The 10615-nt window shown below is 38.1% G+C and overlaps 2 non-coding genes across 2 annotated transcripts; both read left to right on the forward strand.

Moving 5' to 3' along the window:
- The first annotated feature begins 4279 nt into the window (after positions 1-4279).
- On the forward strand, positions 4280-4368 carry TRNAS-AGA. Its single transcript has one exon. It is a non-coding gene; the product is annotated as a tRNA-Ser (tRNA).
- A 635-nt stretch (positions 4369-5003) lies between these two features.
- On the forward strand, positions 5004-5075 carry TRNAD-GUC. The gene has a single exon. It is a non-coding gene; the product is annotated as a tRNA-Asp (tRNA).
- The last annotated feature ends 5540 nt before the right edge of the window (positions 5076-10615 follow it).

A 10615-nucleotide genomic window follows, 5' to 3' on the forward strand; every position in this document is an offset into this window, starting at 1 on the left:
GCTTCGATCATCTTAGAGAATGCATATATTGTCATGAAGAGAACATTGGTTTAAAAAAATAAAACAAATGTTTAAGAGAATGAAAAGACAAGGCACAGACTGGGAGAAAATATTTGCAAAATACATATCTGATAAAGGACTGATATCCAAAATATATAAGAACTCTTAAAACTCAACAATAAGGAAACAAACCGATTAAAAAAACAGGCCAAAGACCCTAACAGATGTCACCAAAGAAGATATACAGATGGCAAATAAGCATATGAAAAGATGCTGCACATCATATGTCCTCAGGGAAATGCAAATTAAAACAATGGGGTGCCACTATACACCTATCAAAATGGCCAAAATCCAGGACCCTGACAATACCAAATGCTGACAAGGATGTGGAGCAACAGGAACTTTCATTCATTGCTGATGGTAATGCAAAACGTTAGAGCCACGCTGGAGGACAGTTTGACAATTTCTTACAAAACTAAACATGCTCTTACCATACGATCTAGTAATTGTGTTCCTTGGTATTTATGCAAAGGAGTTGAAAATGTATGTCCACACAAAACGTGCCCAAGAATGTTTATAGCAGCGTTGTTCATGATAGGCAAAACTTGGAAGCAGCCAAGATGTCCTTCAGTACATGAATGAATACATAAACTATGGTACATTCGGACAATGAAATATTCAGTAAGGAAAATAAATGAGCTATCAAGCTACCAAAAAGGAAGAAGAACAGAAGACCATTAAGTACATATTGGTAAGTGAAAGAAGTCAATCTGGAAAAGGCTACATACTGTATAATTCCATCTATATAACATCCCTGAAAATGCTAATCTATGGAAACAGCAAAGATTAGTGGTTGCCAGGGGCTTAGGGGGAGGGAAAAAGGAAAGAATAAGTGATGTTCAGTGGATTTTAAGAGGGAAGAATAAGTGACGTTCAGTGGATTTTTAAGGCAGCGAAACTATTCTGTATGATATAGTAATGGTGGATACATGTTGTTATACATTTGTTAAAACCCATAGACTATACAGCACAAAAGTGACCCGTAATATAAACTATGGTCTTTAGTTAATAATAATTTATGAACATTGGCTCATCAATTGTAATAAATATACCACACTAATGCAAGATGTTAATAATAAAGAGACTGGGAGAGAAAGGGGGAAGGAAGGAGTATACTGAAACTCTACTTTCCACTCAATTTTTCTATAAACCTAAAACTGTTCCAAAAGTTTTCTATTAAATTTAAAATATAAGAATGTTAAATATGCTTATGGTAAGGTCTCAGAAGGAAATTAATGACATGCAGTTAGAAACTGAAGGAATGGTGATCTTGTTATAAAGAGGGAGAGACTTGGCTGAATTGTATTCTACAGTTGGGTGGAAAACAGAATTTGTACATGATGAACTTGAATATTTAGCTGAGAATACTTCCAAGTAAAATGTGGAATGTGCAACCTGGTTAGTTATTGCTGCTTATGGTGAAATGCATGAGGAAAGAAATGAACTGAGGAAGGAACTATTCAGCAAAAGGAACCAGCACTCATGATTTGGAAAACTTTTAGCCATACCTTATACAAATGAGACTTTCAATACATATTGAGGACACAGAAAGATATAATTTCTGTCTTCAGCGACTTCTCTATCTCTATGTTGCCCAAAGTGGCCTCCAACTCCTGACCTCAAGCAATCCTCCCACCTTGGCCTCCCTAAATGATGGGGTTACAATCCATAAGCCACTGAACCCAGCCCTCAGAAACCTTTTGTGCTTAAAAAAACACCTCAGCAAAATACAAAGCAACTAGTGATATATTTGAACTAAAATTACCAATCAACTGTTGGCTTGTTTGTTTTACTGTAACCATGACTAGGGACTGGCCACAGCTGCAATCTTATTTGTTTTACTGGGCTGAAAACAAAAACATGGTAGAATGGATCTCAGTAAAGGTAGAGAGTCAGGACTTAGTTGCAGGAAACAAAAACTAGTCCAGTTTCTACTTTAGCCCTAAATTGGAAACAAATCAAATGTCCTTCTATACTTAAAAAGGCAAATTGTCAATTTTTCTTCAAATACAAGGAATACCAAAGAAAATAAATTATTTTCTACAAAGAAAAAAAAAATTAGCTAGGCATGGTGGTGCATGCTTCTATTCCTAGCTACTCTGGAGGCTGAGGCAGAAGGATGGCTTGTGCCCAAGAGTTCAGGTTACAGTAAGCTATGATGGTGCCACTGCACTCCAGTCTGTGTGACAGAGTAAGACCCTGATTCTAATTTTTTTTTTTTATTTTTTAAAACAGATTTTTGATATTTCTGTGGTATCTAACTGTATTCAAAGCTGGAGTTGCAAATGATTTCAGCAAAAAAATATATATAAAGAAATGCTTGACAAAAATATGTCCACCAAATAAAAAGGATGTGATATGCATGAACTATGAACAACAATCTATAACACAATTTATATCTGTATGGACACCTCGCTACCCCATCAAACTGCTTCATGTCTATCCCCTCAAATTATGGTCTTCCATAAATCTAGTGAATTTCTTTTAGTCTTCTTTTGACCCTGTAGGGGTGAGAGAATCTTTTTTCTCCACTCTGGAGTTTGGTTATCTGAGTCTGAGAAATAAAGTTGCCAGTAGACAGATTAACAGAAGCAAAGGCATACACATTTATTATGCACATATGCACAGGGGTCCCAGAAAGTGTAAGTGAGACTCAAAGAAGGGGCAAATGGTTGAAGCTTAAATAGGTCTTGGAGCTACATAAAGAAATAGGGGCTTGAAGGCTCCTGGAAGGTGGTGGCGAGAAGTAATGTGAGGGTTAGGGCAGGAACTACTCTGGTAAAAAAGCTTGTCTTATTACACAGATAAAGTCTCTCAAGTAGCAGCCCTCAGAAAGGTGGTGAAGAAAAGAATTGAAGTCTGGTTCGGCGAGATGTCCCGGGCGTGGAGACCTTTGGTTTTCTCTCCTGGGATCTGAGTTAATCTTCTCTGGTTTAGTACAGATTCCAGGAGAGGGTTCATGACAATCTCTTTCCTTCTGGAGGAACTTCCCTGAGTCAAATAAGGGAAACTTCAGTGAAAGCCCCTCCCTGCCATTCCGGAATGAAAGAGGATCAGGAGGCAGTGGGGCTGCGGAAGGTCAGAGAGACTTTGGTTCTGAGGTTCTTAGGTTGTTCAAAGTACTCAGCACTTCCAAGGGCCATACTTTGGGGTATCGTTTTCTGAGCGCTAACAAGGCCCTCAGAAAATCTCTGTCTTTTCCATCCCGCTCTTCCTTCCTTTCTTCTCTTCCTCTTTCTCCTCTTCTTTCTCCTTCATCCTCTTATTTCTACCTCCTGTCCCTCCTTCCTTTCTTCTCCCTTCTGGTCACTTTCTTCTCTCCCTCTTCCTCCTTGTCCCTCTTCCTCATTTATCTACTTAGTCGACATGGTTTCCTAGCTTGCGATTGTTTCCCTCTTTTCTTGGATTAGTATATGGTTCCAAGAAGTAGACGAAAGCCAGTTACAGTAATCTGTGCACCCCAAGGGCTCAGGAAAACTCCAGGACCGGCAGCTTTAGACTTCAATACCGAAGCACAAGAGAAAAAGAAAATATGCTGTGTGGGTTAGATTTTGAGCGAAGGAGCGTCTGCCTTGGCCAAAAATCAAAGTAGGATCTTCCTTTTTGATAGGTAACCCGGTTCCATGGGAACTCATGAATCGTCTATAAATTTCTTTCTTAACCCAACTGGAGCGCGGAAGCGCACTGTGAAATGCAAAATGCCGTGCAAACGCGACTGGGTAGATACTTCCTTGGGTTGGTGTGAGCCTAGAGACTTAGGGACCTCATCAGAGCAAGAAAGTGCAAGTAGGGTTTTCTGCATCATTTTCTGGCCCTCCAGTTCAGACACATATCAGAAGTTAGTCCCTTCTTGAAAGCCATTAGCATTCATCAAGGAGCCTCAATGCGAGGAAGTTTCAAACAAAAACTAAATGTGTCAGGCCTAGATTTAGGGTAAGGGTCTGATTCCACTTCCTTGCGGGGTCGGTTTGGGTCTAGGTGAGAGAGGTACAGTGGTCTCTAGTTTTCTGGAAGCGGTACTGCTGATAGGGCAAGGACTCCTTGCGGCTGGCTTGCCTTATCCAACTTGCACGTCACCTCAGAGTTTCTGATGTACTCGCAGACTCTAGTTTCTTGCGCCGGAAACCATTTTTACCGTATTTTGTTCTTTTGGCCCTTTCTTGTTAGTTAGCTGATGTAATTTCTGTTTAAAGACTTGAAGGGAACGTTCTCCATTCGTGTAGTCGTGGCCGAGTGGTTAAGGCGATGGACGATGGACTAGAAATCCATTGGGGTCTCCCCGCGCAGGTTCGAATCCTGCCGACTACGGTATGTTTTACTGAGAACAGTGCAGCGAGGAAATGCGATCTTACGTTTGCTTTCAGTTTGGGAGTGAGGGAACTCATGGTAAAGCTTCTGCGTTCCTCTTAAGGCCACCTGAACTTTTGCCGACTCTGGAATGTTTTACTCAGAGCGGTTCAGCGAGGAAATACGATGTCATATTTGCTTTGAGTCTGGGCGAGGGAACTCGTGATAAAGCTTCTGCGTGCCACTTAACGCATCCTGAACTTTAAAAATACATCTGCAGATTCTTAATCTATTTTGCCTCAGCGGAGCGCAGGTATTGGTCCCACCTCCGCTTTTCCTGTCTTTGAAACCAACGGACGCACCTTTCAGAATTTGCAACTCCTATGTTCGCTAGGGCTCAAACCATGGTTGAACATAGACGGAAACCAGTGCGCCACAAAGGAGGCTAGCGAGAGTTCTTTTTTAAAAGGGCCTCACAAAGCGTCCGAGGAATGAAGGAGGAACTGGAGAGAACTGGCGGTTGGACGCAGACATGTTCGCTGAAGTGCCTTGCGTATACTTGGTAGGGGGAACGTGTGACTACAGAGCAAAGAAATAAGAGAGAATAGTGAGTAACTTCACATGGATTTCCTAAGAACACTTTTTTTCACGTCAGTTCCTCGTTAGTATAGTGGTGAGTATCCCCGCCTGTCACGCGGGAGACCGGGGTTCGATTCCCCGACGGGGAGGAGGCTTTCAGTTTTTACAAAAGCACACTTTTGGACACTTCTGGTAAACACAGTCTCTAGTCTTCTGGGTAAATGTTGGGTTCCCTCTATCTTTATCAGAGTTCCTTCAAACCAACGAAATACTGATCACAAAAACCGTAAGCTGTAGAAGTCATGAAGTTCTGTAATAGCAAGAAAATCTCCACTCTCCACTGTAATCTCCACCACAGTGGAGAAACCGGGTAGATACCATCTTAACCGAGTGATTAAATCAGTACTGGGACGAATCTACATTATGTACCTCTTTTATAGGATGTGCTCATGAGAGCACAACATCACTTTTGTGGTGGTATTGTCAAAAATATGTAATCTGAATCAGAAAACATCAGACAAACCCAGATTGAGGGAGATTTTCACAAAATAACTGACTTGTATGCCTCAAAAACTGCAATTACTTTTGCATCAACCTAGTAACAGGCAAGCAGGGAGGAAAAATAAATAAATAAATAAATAAATAAATAAATAAATAAATAAAATAAACTTACTGAACACAAAGAAAGGCTGACTAAATAGTCCACATTATAGAAGATCTTAAAGATATAATAGCAATATATGATCTGGAATTTTTTTCTTGCTATTAAAGGACATTATTGAAATAATTTGTGAAATCTGAATAAAGTCAATAGATTTTATGATATTATTTTATGAATGTTAATTCCTGATTGTATTAATTGTTCTATGGTTATAGAACAAATGTCTTTGTTTTAAGAAAATTCATACCTATTTACAAAATACATATTTAAGGGTAAGGGGAGGTATGTGTCTTCAAACTGACTGTCAAATAGTTCAGAAATATACATGTTTGTATATATATGTGAAAGGGAAGGAAAATAAAATATAGGAATATGCTTAATGTGCTAACATTGAGGGGATTGGGGTGAAGGGTGCTCAGGAATCCTCTGTGTCATTCATATACTGTGTCTGTCAGTCTAAAATAATTTCAGAATGGAAAGTTAAAAGGAGAAAAACCTAACAAAACTATAAATTAAAATATACTAATTAAGATTTAAAAGGTCAAATATACAATTTTGAACAATACATATGACAGAGTGATGACTATATTAATGAATAGGAATTTAGAACTGATGAAGGAGTGGGATTCAAAATGTTATAAGTGAAAAAGGAAATTCATAACATGTGACAAAAGCTAAATAAAGAGTGAATGCCTAAAACGACATTGTTTCGTAATTATTACATTTTGGAATATGAAAACAAACAGTACTAAAATTCAAAACAGCAGGAACAATATAAGATGGAAAGGTATGGCCAAATCCAAATCATTCTAAGCTCCCTTATAATAAGGTAGGAATTAGAAGTGTACCCAGTATATACCCTCGACCAGTGGTGAATGGATGAATATGAAAAGCAATATTTTCGTGAGCCGTAGTCAAAGCCAACAACATTGCTTCTTTAATGAAGGAATACTCTTCCAGCATATAACAGTATATCTGATTTTGTTTTAAAAATAATTATTGGCCGGGCACAGTGGCTCATGCCTGTAATCCAAGCACTTTGGGAGGCTGAGGCAGGTGGATCACCTGAGGTCAGGAGTTCGAGACCAGCCTGGCCAACCTGGTGAAACTCCGTCTCTACTAAAAATACAAAAATTAACTGGGCATGGTGGTAGGCACCTGTAATCCCAGCTACTCGGAAGCTGAGGCAGGAGAATCACTTGAACCCGGGAGGCGGAGGTTGCAGTGAGCCAAGATCGCAACATTGCACTCCAGCCTGGGTGACAGAGCGAGACTCTGTCTCGGGAAAAAAAAAAAAGAACAATAATTATTAACATTTTGTCACGAAATTTTGGCCATCAAATTTAAAAGTTAATATCATTGTGCAGCACTTTCAGCCAATAGATTCTTTTTTTCTTATTAACACTGTCGCACAGTAGAGTGATTGATGCCCTATCCTTTTCACCTAACATTGAATCTCATTTGTCTCTGTTACTGCCTTTTTAATCTATTACTTCTTTTTTAATCTAGAAGAAAAATTATTCATTGTTGATGAGATCTATAAAGCAACTAGTTTTTTTGTTTGTTTCTGGTTTTTTTTTTTTCTTTGAGACAGAGTCTTGCTCTGTCACCCAGGCTGCTGTTGCCCAGGCTGGAAAGCAATGGCGCAATCTTGGCTCACCACAACCTCCGCCTACCAGGTTCAAGTCATTCTCCTGGCTCAGCCTCCCGAGTGGCTGGGATTACAGGTGCGTCTTTTGAGTAGAGACAGGGTTTCACCATGTTGGCCAGGCTGGTCTTGAACTCCTGACCTCGTGATCCACCCGCCTCGGCCTCCCAAAGTACTGGGATTGCAGGTGTGGGCCACCACGCCCAACTTAAAGCAACTGTTTGAAGGCACTGATGAGCTGTCAACCCAGGCAAGCCTTGACAAACTACAATCCTTGAAAGAAGGGAAGCACATGATATGAGTTTGCACATTCGAAGGTGCTTTCCTCCCAAAGGTGTGTTCTGTATTGCACCATTGTGGAATGGACCTCATGTGGAAAGAGGCAGTTGTACTGCATTAAGGAGACACTGGTCAGAGTTTGGGGCTACCAAAGCGCATAGAACTTGATGGTCAAAATTCAAGGGATGAGGGAACCACAGAGAAAGATCTCAAATTTGTATTATAAATTCTCTTTATATTACTGGCTAATTCCTAAGTTGTACCTACACAGGAAGATGTTCCAATACAGGAAAGAGCAACTGGAGGGCTAATGATCTGTAGAGATCCAGCAGCTGCATGATTCTAGGGAGACAGAGGTTGATGTTCATGCTTCTCCCAGTTGGAGCCCCATTGGTAAAATGGCTGTTGTTTTGAGACTTAAGAAATACTAACCCTTAGCGCTAAGTGATAAACCTTTAAGTGATAAACCTTTAAAGGACCACATGAAAGGAGTAAGGCTATGCCTTCACAGCAAGGAAAAACTAAACTAAACAAATTGTAACAAAGCTTCAGTCTTTGTTGTATTCCGGAAAAACTACCAGAAGACTATGAAAGTTTGGAAATAAAGCAGTTTGTGTCCTACACTCTACAGGTCAAAGAAGAAAACATAATAGAAATTTTAAAATATTTTAAGCTGAAAGATAATGAAAATAAGACGTATCATAATTTGTCTAATGCATCTAAAGCTGTTTATAGAGAACAACTTTTACTTTTAACTACATGTATTACAACAATAGAAAGGTTGAAAATCAGCGATGTAATTCAAGAGACTATAAAAAGCCAGCAATTTAAATGCAAAAAGTACAAGGAGCTATTAAAAATAAGTGCAGAAATCAATAAAATGGAAGCAAACATACATCACAGAAAATCAACAAAGTAAAAGTTTAGTTCTTTGAAAAGATTGATAAGACTGATTTTAAAAAGAGGGTAAGATAACATATGAATACTATCATTGGGAATGAAACAGATTATATGTATGTGTATACACATACACACACACACATATATATATCCTAAAGATATTTTAAAAACAAGAAAGAGGTATTATAAATGTATTTATGTCAATATACATGAAACATTTGATGAAATAGATACATTCCTTGAAAAACACAATGTGGCCGGGTGCAGTGGATCACGCCTGTAATCCCAGCACTTCAGGAGGCCAAGGCAGGTGGATCACCTGAGGTCAGGAGTTTGAGACCAGCCTGGCCAATATGGTGAAACCTGGTCTCTACTAAAAATACAAAAATTAGCCAGGTGTGGTGGCACATGCCTGTAATCCCAGCTACTCGGGAGGCTGAGGCACAAGAATTGCTTGAACCTGGGAGGTGGAGGTTGCAGTGAGCCAAGATCGTGCCACTTCACTCCAGCCTGTGCCACACAGTGAGACTCCATCTCAAAAGAAAAAAGAAAAAAAGACAAACAATATGCCACAACTGACACAAAAAGCAATAGGAAATCTTTATTGTCCTATACTTATTGGAAAAATTAAATCCATAATTTAAAGAGCCACTCATATTAACCTCTAGGCGTAGGTAGATTCACTTGTGAATTCCCACATACAAATAAGAGATAAATAATATCAGTCTTTCAGAAAGCCATTTAGAGAACTGAAAAAGAGAAAACATTGTTCGGCTAATTTGACTACACAGACGTAATTCTGAAACCAAAACTCAAAAAGAGAGTACAAGAACAGAATATTACATGCCAATATTTCTTTTAAACATAGACTCAACTTTTAACCAAAATATCAGCAAAGTAAATAGAGCATATTATTTTAAAACTCAAAACATTATGTTCAAATGAGATTTACTCTAGAAATGGAAATTTGGTTTAACCTTTTAAAATGTAATTTACCACATTAATAGAATAAATATAAAAACCAAATTTTCATCTAAGTAGACATAGAATAAGCATTTGATGAAATTCAATAATTCATGATTTAAAACTCTCAAATGAGAATAAAGGGGAATTTCATTAGTCTAATAAAGCTTAACTACAAAACACCTACAATGAACCTGAGTTTGGGAACATGACAAGAATGCCCACGATTATCACTTCCATTCAATACTATGGTGGCAATAGTAGCTACTGCAGTAAAATAAGAAAAATAAATGATTGATATTAATATTGGGAAATAAATATAGCCTTCATTATTGGACGATAACTTGATTATGAGTGTACAAAACTGAGAAGAATCTAAAAAATGATTGGAATTAGTAAGTAAGTTTAGCATGGTACTGACTTCATGGTCAATATACAAAATATCAAATATACTCACATATACTAGCAACAAACAAATGAAAAATGAAATTTAAAAAAGTCAATTTTTGAGGATGAGTGCGGTGGCTCCCACCTGTAATCCCAGCACTTTGGGAGGTGGAGGCAGGAAAGTCTCTTGAGCCCAGGAGTTTGAGACTAGACAATATAGTGAGAGCCTATCTCTACAAAAACATTGTTTAAAAAAATTAGCCAGGTGTGGTGGTGCACACTTGTGGTCTCAGCTACTTGGGAGGCTGAGGTAAGACGATCGCTTGAACCTGGAAGGTCAAGGGTGCAGTAAGCCATCATCATGCCACTACACTCCAGCGTGGGTGACAAAATGAGATACTGTTTCACTAAACAACAGCAACAAAGATTCCATTTACAACAGCATTAATAAATGTAAAAAAAGTGTGCAAAAAACTATAATAAAAACTAAAAAACATTATTGGGATAAATTAAAGAAGACCTAAATAAGTGAAGTGATTTATCAGGTTTACATTTTGGAAGATTTGATATTGTTAGGATATTAATTTTTCCTAAATTGATCAATAGATTCAATGAAATCCCAATCAAAATCCCAGTATGTATTTTTGTGGAAATTAAGTATATTTTTGTAAATGCAAAAGAATTTGAAAAATCATGTCTATATTGTAGAAAATTAACTAAGCTTGAAAATTTATGCTGCCAATTTACAAAATAGGTTATAGGTCAATTCAGTCAAGTAAGAATGATCTTTATAATCACATTGAGTAAAATAAACCTTGATTTCTATGTCACATTATAAACAAAATTATTTT

This window comes from Mandrillus leucophaeus, unplaced genomic scaffold (genome assembly GCF_000951045.1).
Source record: "Mandrillus leucophaeus isolate KB7577 unplaced genomic scaffold, Mleu.le_1.0 Scaffold392, whole genome shotgun sequence".
In the NCBI taxonomy this organism is placed as follows: Eukaryota; Metazoa; Chordata; class Mammalia; order Primates; family Cercopithecidae; genus Mandrillus; species Mandrillus leucophaeus.